The 8,158-nt window shown below is 46.5% G+C and overlaps 1 pseudogene; it reads right to left on the bottom strand.

Annotated features, from left to right (window-relative positions):
- Window positions 1-8,158, bottom strand: part of LOC112071764 (sodium-dependent lysophosphatidylcholine symporter 1-B-like) — a 59,773-nt pseudogene that overhangs the window by 24,795 nt on the left and 26,820 nt on the right.

Raw genomic sequence — 8,158 nt, 5'->3', positions numbered from 1 at the left:
ATCAAGTCACCGTGGACACACCCATCTGTTACAGCATCAACCCACCGTGGACAACGCCATCTTTACAGCATCAAGTCACCGTGACACAGCCCACTGTTACAGCATCAATCCACCGTGGACACAGCCCATCTGTTAGAGCATCAAGTCCACCGTGGACACAGCCCAGTCTAGAGATCAAGTCACCGTGGACACAGCCCATCTGTTAAGCATCAAGTCACCTGGACACAGCCATCTGTTAGAGCATCAAGCACCGTGGACACACCCATCTGTTACAGCATCAAGTCACCATGGACACAGCCCATCTGTTAGAGCATCAAGTCACCGTGGACACAGCCCATCTGTTAGAGTATCAAGTCACCGTGGACACAGCCCATCTGTTAGAGTATCAAGTTCACCGTGGACACAGCCCCATCTGTTAGAGCATCAAAGTCACCATGGACCAAGCCCCATCTGTTACAGCATCAAGTCACCATGGACACAGCCCATCTGTTACAGCATCAAGCCACCGTGGACACAGCCATCTGTTACAGCATCAAGTCACCGTGACACAGCCTATCTGTTAGAGCATCAAGTCACCGTGGACACAGGCCTATCTGTTAGAGCATCAATCACCATGGACACAGCCCATCTGTGACAGCATCAAATCACCATGGACACAGCCCATCTGTTACAGCATCAAGTCACCGTGGACACAGCCTATCTGTTAGAGCATCAACCACCGTGGACACAGCCCATCGGGCCCATAGTCACGTGAGACAGATAAACGGTGTACGTGTACTGCGTCATCACACCACACTGTCAATCTCAATAACATCCACATAAAGAGAGTGGGCTTGTTTAGAAGGACGTCAGGCCATTTGGGGAATTCCCCACGAGCTCATCGTTTTATAATAGCAACAGGGAAAGTTAATGACACAAAGTTAACACATTAAATATCAAAAGGGGTTTGTTGATTTGAGGGCTGGAGAGACAAAATGGTCCCCCCTGCCTTTACCTTTCTTCTCCTTGACTCCGAAGAACAGCACCAGAGCACAGAGCACGTAGATGGAACAGATGGCGCCGGAGGCGATGTTGTAGGCCGTTTTCTGTGACAGTAGAGAGGGACAGCAGCTTAGTGGACTGTAGTAACCGTAGTAGTAAAAACAACAAACAAAACAATATGCAAAAGACTAGCTTTGTGGTAAACATTTCCTGGAGAGACAGCAGGTCAGTAGACTATAGGACATTAAACAGCCAATAGGAGGGAGGGACAGCAGGTTAGTAGACTATAGAACAGTAAACACAGAKAATAGCCAATAGGAGGGAGGGACAGCAGGTCAGTAGACTATAGGACAGTAAACAACCAATAGGAGGGAGGGACAGCAGGTCAGTAGACTATAGAACAGTAAACACAGAGAACAGCCAATAGGAGGGAGGGACAGCAGGTCAGTAGACTATAGGAAACAGTAAACAGCAGAGAATGCCATAGGAGGGAGGGACAGCAGGTCAGTAGACTATTAGAACAGTAACACAGAGAACAGCCAATAGGAGGAGGGACAGCAGGTCAGTAGACTATAGAACAGTAAACACAGAGAACAGCCAATAGGAGGTCAGTAGACTACAGTAACCTGATAGGCCTAGTATTAGTCACATATAGTAGCTTTAACACATGTTCTACTACATCTGGTATTTCCGGATGGTTTTTAGACTCTCAGGCTGATACAGAGAGACTCATTCATGCTTTTATTACAAGCAGGCTTGACTACTGTAATGCTCTCCTGTCTGGTCAACCCAAGAAAGACATTGGTCAACAGCAAAACATACAGAATGCTGCAGGGTGGGTACTGACCCAGACCAGACAGAGAACACATTACACCGGTTTTAAGGTCTCTGTACTGTAAAACATACAGAATGCTGCAGGGTACTGACCCAGACCAGACAGAGAACACATTACACCGGTTTTAAGGTCTCTGTACTGTAAAACATACAGAATGCTGCAGGGTGGGTACTGACCAAGACCAGACAGAGAGAACACATTACACCGGTTTTAAGGTCTCTGTACTGTAAAACATACAGAATGCTGCAGGGTACTGACCAAGACCAGACAGAGAGAACACATTACACTGGTTTTAAGGTCTCTGTACTGGCTGCCTGTGAGTTTTAGAATTAATTTAAACTACCTCAAATCCTAGGGACCAAGAGCCCTGGAGAGGCAGCCTTTAGTTACTATGCCCCCAGCCTTTAGTTACTATGCCCCCAGCCTCTGGAATAGCCTGCCAGAGAACCTGAGGGGGGGCCAAAACTGTGGACATATTTAAAATGTTGAGTAGTGAATATTTCATCTTATTTTCATATCATTTTATTCGTTTTTTCCCTGTAAAGCACATTGTGTTGCATTCCACGTCTGAAATGGGCTGTATAAATAAAGTTAGATTTGATAGGATACGGTGTGTGTGTGTGTGTGTGTGTGTGTGTGTGTATGTGTGTGTGTGTGTGTGTGTGTATATATCGGTGTAATGCGAGTGCGTCTGGGTGGGCGCGTACCGTTTGGTCCAGGGTGATGACAGTGGTGATCGTGGCGTTGACTTCCTGTCCCAGCAGCAGGGAGGAGTTTAACCCGTCGGCCGTGACATTATCACCGGGCGTCGGGATACAGGGGGCGTTGGCCATGCCCACAATCTGACCCTGGACGGCTGTGCCAATCACAGTACCCAGAACCTCTACCGTCATTCCTGATTGGACGAGAGAAGCATACAGATGAGACAAACCGACCAATGATCATCTTTCCATTCGGTCTGAAAAAAACAAAAAAAACAATGATCCTCTTGGTGGTCCTCTGTAGCTCAGTTGATAGAGTGTGGCGTTTGGAAACCCCAGGATAGTCGGTTCGATTCCCGGGACCACCCATAAGTAAAACATACCCACGCAGGACTAATTAGTTTTGGATAAAACCGTCTGCTAAAATGGCTTATATTATTATTAATATATAAATGATTATTAATGTATATATAATTATATAATTATTTATATATTATTGATTGAGGTGCCTGTGGCTGCGTCACATCTGACCGTGATTGGGAGCCCCAAAGGGCGGCGCACAATTGGCCAAGCGTCGTCCGGGTTTGGCCGTCATTGTAAATAAGAATTTGTTCTTAACTGACACGCTTAGTTAAATAAAAGGTTATTTATTGTGTCCTAATATCCAAACGTGTAGACTATTAGTAGTAGGCACCATTATCAATAACTTAATGTGAAATCGATATTGTTTCAAATTGATATGAGTAAGACATTATATCGGTTTATCCTCGAGGTTAACCTACACTAGACACTCAGTGGCCAGTTTATTAGGTACACCCATCTAGTACTTGGTCAGACCCTTTGCCTCCAGAACAGCCTGTATTCTTCGTGGTGTGGGTTGTACAAGGTGTGGCGTTCAAACGTTGCTCAATTGCTATCACAAGACCTAACGTGTGCCAGGAAAACATTCTCCACGCCATTACACCACCAGCCTGTACCGTTGACACCAGGCAGGATGGGGCCATGGACTCATGCTGCTTACGCCAAATCATGACTCTGCCATCAGCATGGCGCAACATGAATCGGCATGTCAGACCAAGCAATGTTTTTACCACCCAATTCTCCACTGTTGGTGATGGCCTGCCCACTGGAGCCGCTTTGTGTTTTTATCTGATAGGAGTGGAATTCCGGTGTGGTTGTCTGCTGCAAATAGCCCGTCTGTGACGAGGATCGACGAGTTGTGCGTCCCGAGATGCCGTTCTGCGCCGTTATTTGTCTGTTTGTGGCCCTTCTGTTAGCTTGTACGACTCTTGCCATTCTCCTTTGACCTCTGTCATCAACGCCCTCTGTTAGCTTTGACCTCTGTCATCAACGCCCTCTGTTAGCTTTGACCTCTGTCATCAACGCCCTCTGTTAGCTTTGACCTCTGTCATCAACGCCCACAGGACTGGATGTTTTGTTTTGATTGTCCCACCATTCTTGGGGGGAAAAAAACTAGACACTGTCGTCCGTGAAAAACCCCAGGAGGCGGTTTCTAAGATACTGACGCGCCCGGTACCGACGATCTCACCACACTCAGTCTCTGAGGTCATCACTCGTACCCCCCCCCCTTCAATTCTAAAACGTTCAAAATGCAACAGTAACTGAAATTCCTGGATGCCTTGTTTTTGCTTTAATATAACAAGCCCAGACCACGTGACTCACGTGTCTGTAGGAGCGAAAGCATTTTGGGTGAACGGGGTGGTGGGTAACCTAATAAGCTGTCCACTGAGTGTAATATGACACGTTTTCCTGTAGTTATCCTTAATTGCCCGCTGATAGGTGCCACGCTTGTCATTGTGTTCAAACTGGGTGAAGGTAGGTTAAGACCCCGAGACGCATCACCCCTTGGCCAAATGGAAATCGACAAGCAGTGTCTGGACTTCACAAAGCCTTGGAAATTAACTAGAAAAACAAACGCGTTGCAATGTTATTGCCCGACGTAGTAGTGACGTCGGGCAGTGACGTCGGGTAGTGACGTAAGAGTCCAGGTATAAGACGTACTGTAAGCAGTGGCAGAGTCCCTCTCCTTCTGGTCTTCACTGATGAACATGGTGAGAGCCGAGTAGGGCACATGGAAACACTGGAGAGAGAGAGACAGAGAGAGAGAGAGAGAGAGAGAGAGAGACAGAGAGAGACAGAGAGACAGAGAGAGACAGAGAGAGAGATATTGAAATGATTGGATTGCACCGGGTTCGTGTTTCTTTATACCTGTGGACGTGTAGGATTCCTTTAACTCACCGTCTGAAGGGTCTGGAAGAGGCAGTAGAAGACCAGGTACCAGATGACCCTCCCATCCTCAAACACAGGAACGTACCAGATGAGGAAGTAACTGACCACGGCTAGAGGAGTAGAGAACAGGATCCTAAACCGAGACAGAGAGACAGACAGAGAGAGACAGAGAGAGAGAGAGAGAGAGACAGAGACAGAAAAACAGTAAATAAAGCATCCTACATTGTCACATAATGTCTATGTCCTCTTCACAGACACTGTGGTTATCTAATGAAGTCGCTGTAACCAAGCTGTCAAATGACTGAGTGAACAGCCTCTTACTAAATAAACAGCTATTTCCACTGCATGACATTTCACTTGGGGAGTCTGTAATGACAGGCTAAGGCCAAGTGATGACTGGAGAATCAAAAGGCCCAAGTAGTCAAGAGGACACTAATAACTTTCTGTAGGCAAAAGAAAATACAAAATAAAATAGGCCTTGATAGCTGTGACACATTCAAAAATAAACTATTTTATTTCTTCTTCGTAAAAGTAAAGATAACCTCGGTGAGATTGGCCTTGTGAGAATGGGTGCGTTTCAATAGTCTAAAAAGAGGCGTCCTCATCTCCTCTCCTTCATTATCACCCATCTGATAAAAAGGAGAAAAAGGACAGGAAGCCATGACTACTGAGCTGTCACTACCGGTTCCTTAGCAACAATCAGCTGTCACTCAACTCTGTTTTTTTCCAGCACTGCCAGTAAGAAATGATGTTACTGTAAATGTCATGTGTTATGTAGAGACTGTGTGAGAACAGTGGGTCAGACAGAATGTATATGGTCCCAGTTACGGACTTCCTGTGGCCTGATCGACGCGCTCCAACAGAGGAGAGGGCCGTGGACCCGCATCAAGGAGAAAAAGAGTTAGGTTTCCTCAACAGGAAGTGGCCACATCACATCCGGTCATTGATTGGCTAAGGAGGATATGGTGCAAGCCAGCCACATCATCATCAGGTGAGCCACTAGATTATCGCACAAGGACAGGAAATGTCATATCGGACCACAAGACGCCATCATGTGCAACCTAATCTCCCCAGTGTTTATGACAACGGTTCAGTCGTGAGTTTGACACGGTGGAGTAGAACACTGCAAAATAAAAGATTAAGACCTTCCTTCAGAACTTGATTATTTGTTTGGCTACTTCAGGATCAGCCTGTTGGTGGAGATGCCCTAAAAAAGGGGTTTATCAAAAGTGCAAAAACGTTTCCTTGTCTTGTCTCCTTTGTTTCATCAGCACTAATAAAAACAAATTAAACCTGTTCTGGGACCTACTTCCACTTCAAAGAGTAGCTTTGTCTCCTTGTTTTCGAAAAAGCTATGGACAGGTGGAAGCTGAATTTGGTCATAGGAGTTACTTTTCACCACATCAGTGTGTTCTCAGATCAGTATTGACCTGGGACCACATCAGTGTGTTCTCAGATCAGTATTGACCTGGGANACCACATCAGTGTGTTCTCAGATCAGTATTGACCTGGGACCACATCAGTGTGTTCTCAGATCAGTATTGACCTGGGAATGGAAGAAATACCCAAAGAGAGGAAGTCACTTTGGACAATTGAGATGCAGCCGCCCATAATGGGTACAGTACAGGACTGAGGACTGAGGACTGAGGACTGAGAGAGAGAGAGAGAGACAGAGACAGAGAGAGACCGAGAGACAGAGAGAGACAGAGAGACAGAGAGAGACAGAGAGACAGAGAGACAGAGAGACAGAGAGACAGAGAGAGAGAGAGAGAGAGTACATGGAGGGTGTGTGTCAGGGGTGGTGTGATCTTAGAGAACTCACAGTCCCAGAGCAGAGAGCAAATGTTGTGTTACATATAGGGAGAGGTGTGACCGGCCCATCAGGAATGTTACATCATGTCGGGAGCCTGGCTCAGCCTTTCGTTCACGCTCGGTGCAACGTCAAAGATCACTTGGCTCTGCCACGTCCCAAAACGAAGGTCCTGAGCTGTCTGGGTGGTGTCAGTCCAATGTTCATTGTAGCAAAGGTCCTGTTTAATATCTGCCTGTATGYGTTTATTGTCGTTTATTGACTAATRCTGCATTTTTATTATCCAAATGACCTGAATGATTTAAATACAATTCTAAAAACATAGTATATAATTTCACACAGATGTCATCAAAATGGGACATTTGGGTTGTTCTGAACTGCTGTTAACAGACTTCACTTCTTTTTTTTTTTAAAGAACTGTTCTTTTATCCAAATTTGTCTCCAATCCCTTGTCGGTTTGCCTGTGACATGACGTGAATATAAAAGCAGCTCAAAAAAAAGGTCCTATGTGGGAGTGCCTGGCTGTACCCCCCATGCCTGACCTAACGTCTGCCAGATGGAGCGAAACCCATCTGATGTGGACATTTTAAAGTCTGGTTGCTGTGCCAACTACCAAGCCTGACTAGAATAGTCTAGTGTGCATGTGGTGAGTTTTTGCCCCTACACCCACCGCACAGTATAGCCTAGCCCTGGCCTGCCCAACCTTTTAGCCTGCGAGCTACCGTCCTGTAGGTTTTTTTGCTCACACCCTAACATACCCGATTCTAACAATTACCTGGTTGATAAGCTGAATCAGGTTAGTTACAACTGGGTGTAGGAGTAAAACCCTACAGCTCCAGGAAAAGAGTTGGAGCCTTGGGCTAGGTCATAACCAGAGGCATAGGACTACAATAGAATAAACTGGTACTCTGTGTAATTTTAAACTGATCCAATAACGGGCCCGGGGCTCAGTTGATATGCCATAATGAGACGTAGAGTCACTCGGATAGGAAGGCCAAGAACTGTCCTCGTGAAGGCTATACGGGTTGGCTTGGACGGTTTCCTACTACTGAACGTGTTCTTGCATACGGTCATCCGGTTCACGCCAGCATGAACGCCATACTTAATACCTGCACGCTCTGTTATGCATGAATTTCCTGGAGGTCATAAAACTGTCTGGTAGAACCTGGGCTATCTCCTCTCTTCTCACCTCTCGTTCTCTGTGTCCGCCTCTGTCTCTCTTCTCTCTGCTGTCTCTCTACTCTCTCTCGCTGTCATCTTCTCTCTCTCTCTCTCTCTCTCTCTCTCCTCGGCTGTTCTCTCTCTCCTCTACTCTCCTCCGTCTCCTGCTCATCCATCTCTCGTCCATCTCCTTCGTCTCCTGTCTGCTCTCCTCTCCTCTCCTGGTCTACTCTCTCTCATCTCTGTTCTCCTCTCTTGTGCTCTCTCCCCTCTCTCCTTCCTTCTGGTCTCTCAGTCTCTCTCTCTCGCTAGCTCATCTGCTCTCTCTCTCGAGGCGCGTGTCTCTTTCTCTCTCTCCTTCACCATCGCTGTCTTCTCTCCTCTCTCTCTCTCATCTCGGCCTGTGTCTCTCTTCCTTCC

Source organism: Salvelinus sp. IW2-2015, unplaced genomic scaffold, assembly GCF_002910315.2.
Source record: "Salvelinus sp. IW2-2015 unplaced genomic scaffold, ASM291031v2 Un_scaffold1713, whole genome shotgun sequence".
Taxonomy (NCBI): domain Eukaryota; kingdom Metazoa; phylum Chordata; class Actinopteri; order Salmoniformes; family Salmonidae; genus Salvelinus; species Salvelinus sp. IW2-2015.
This window is presented reverse-complemented; position numbering and strand designations above follow the sequence as displayed.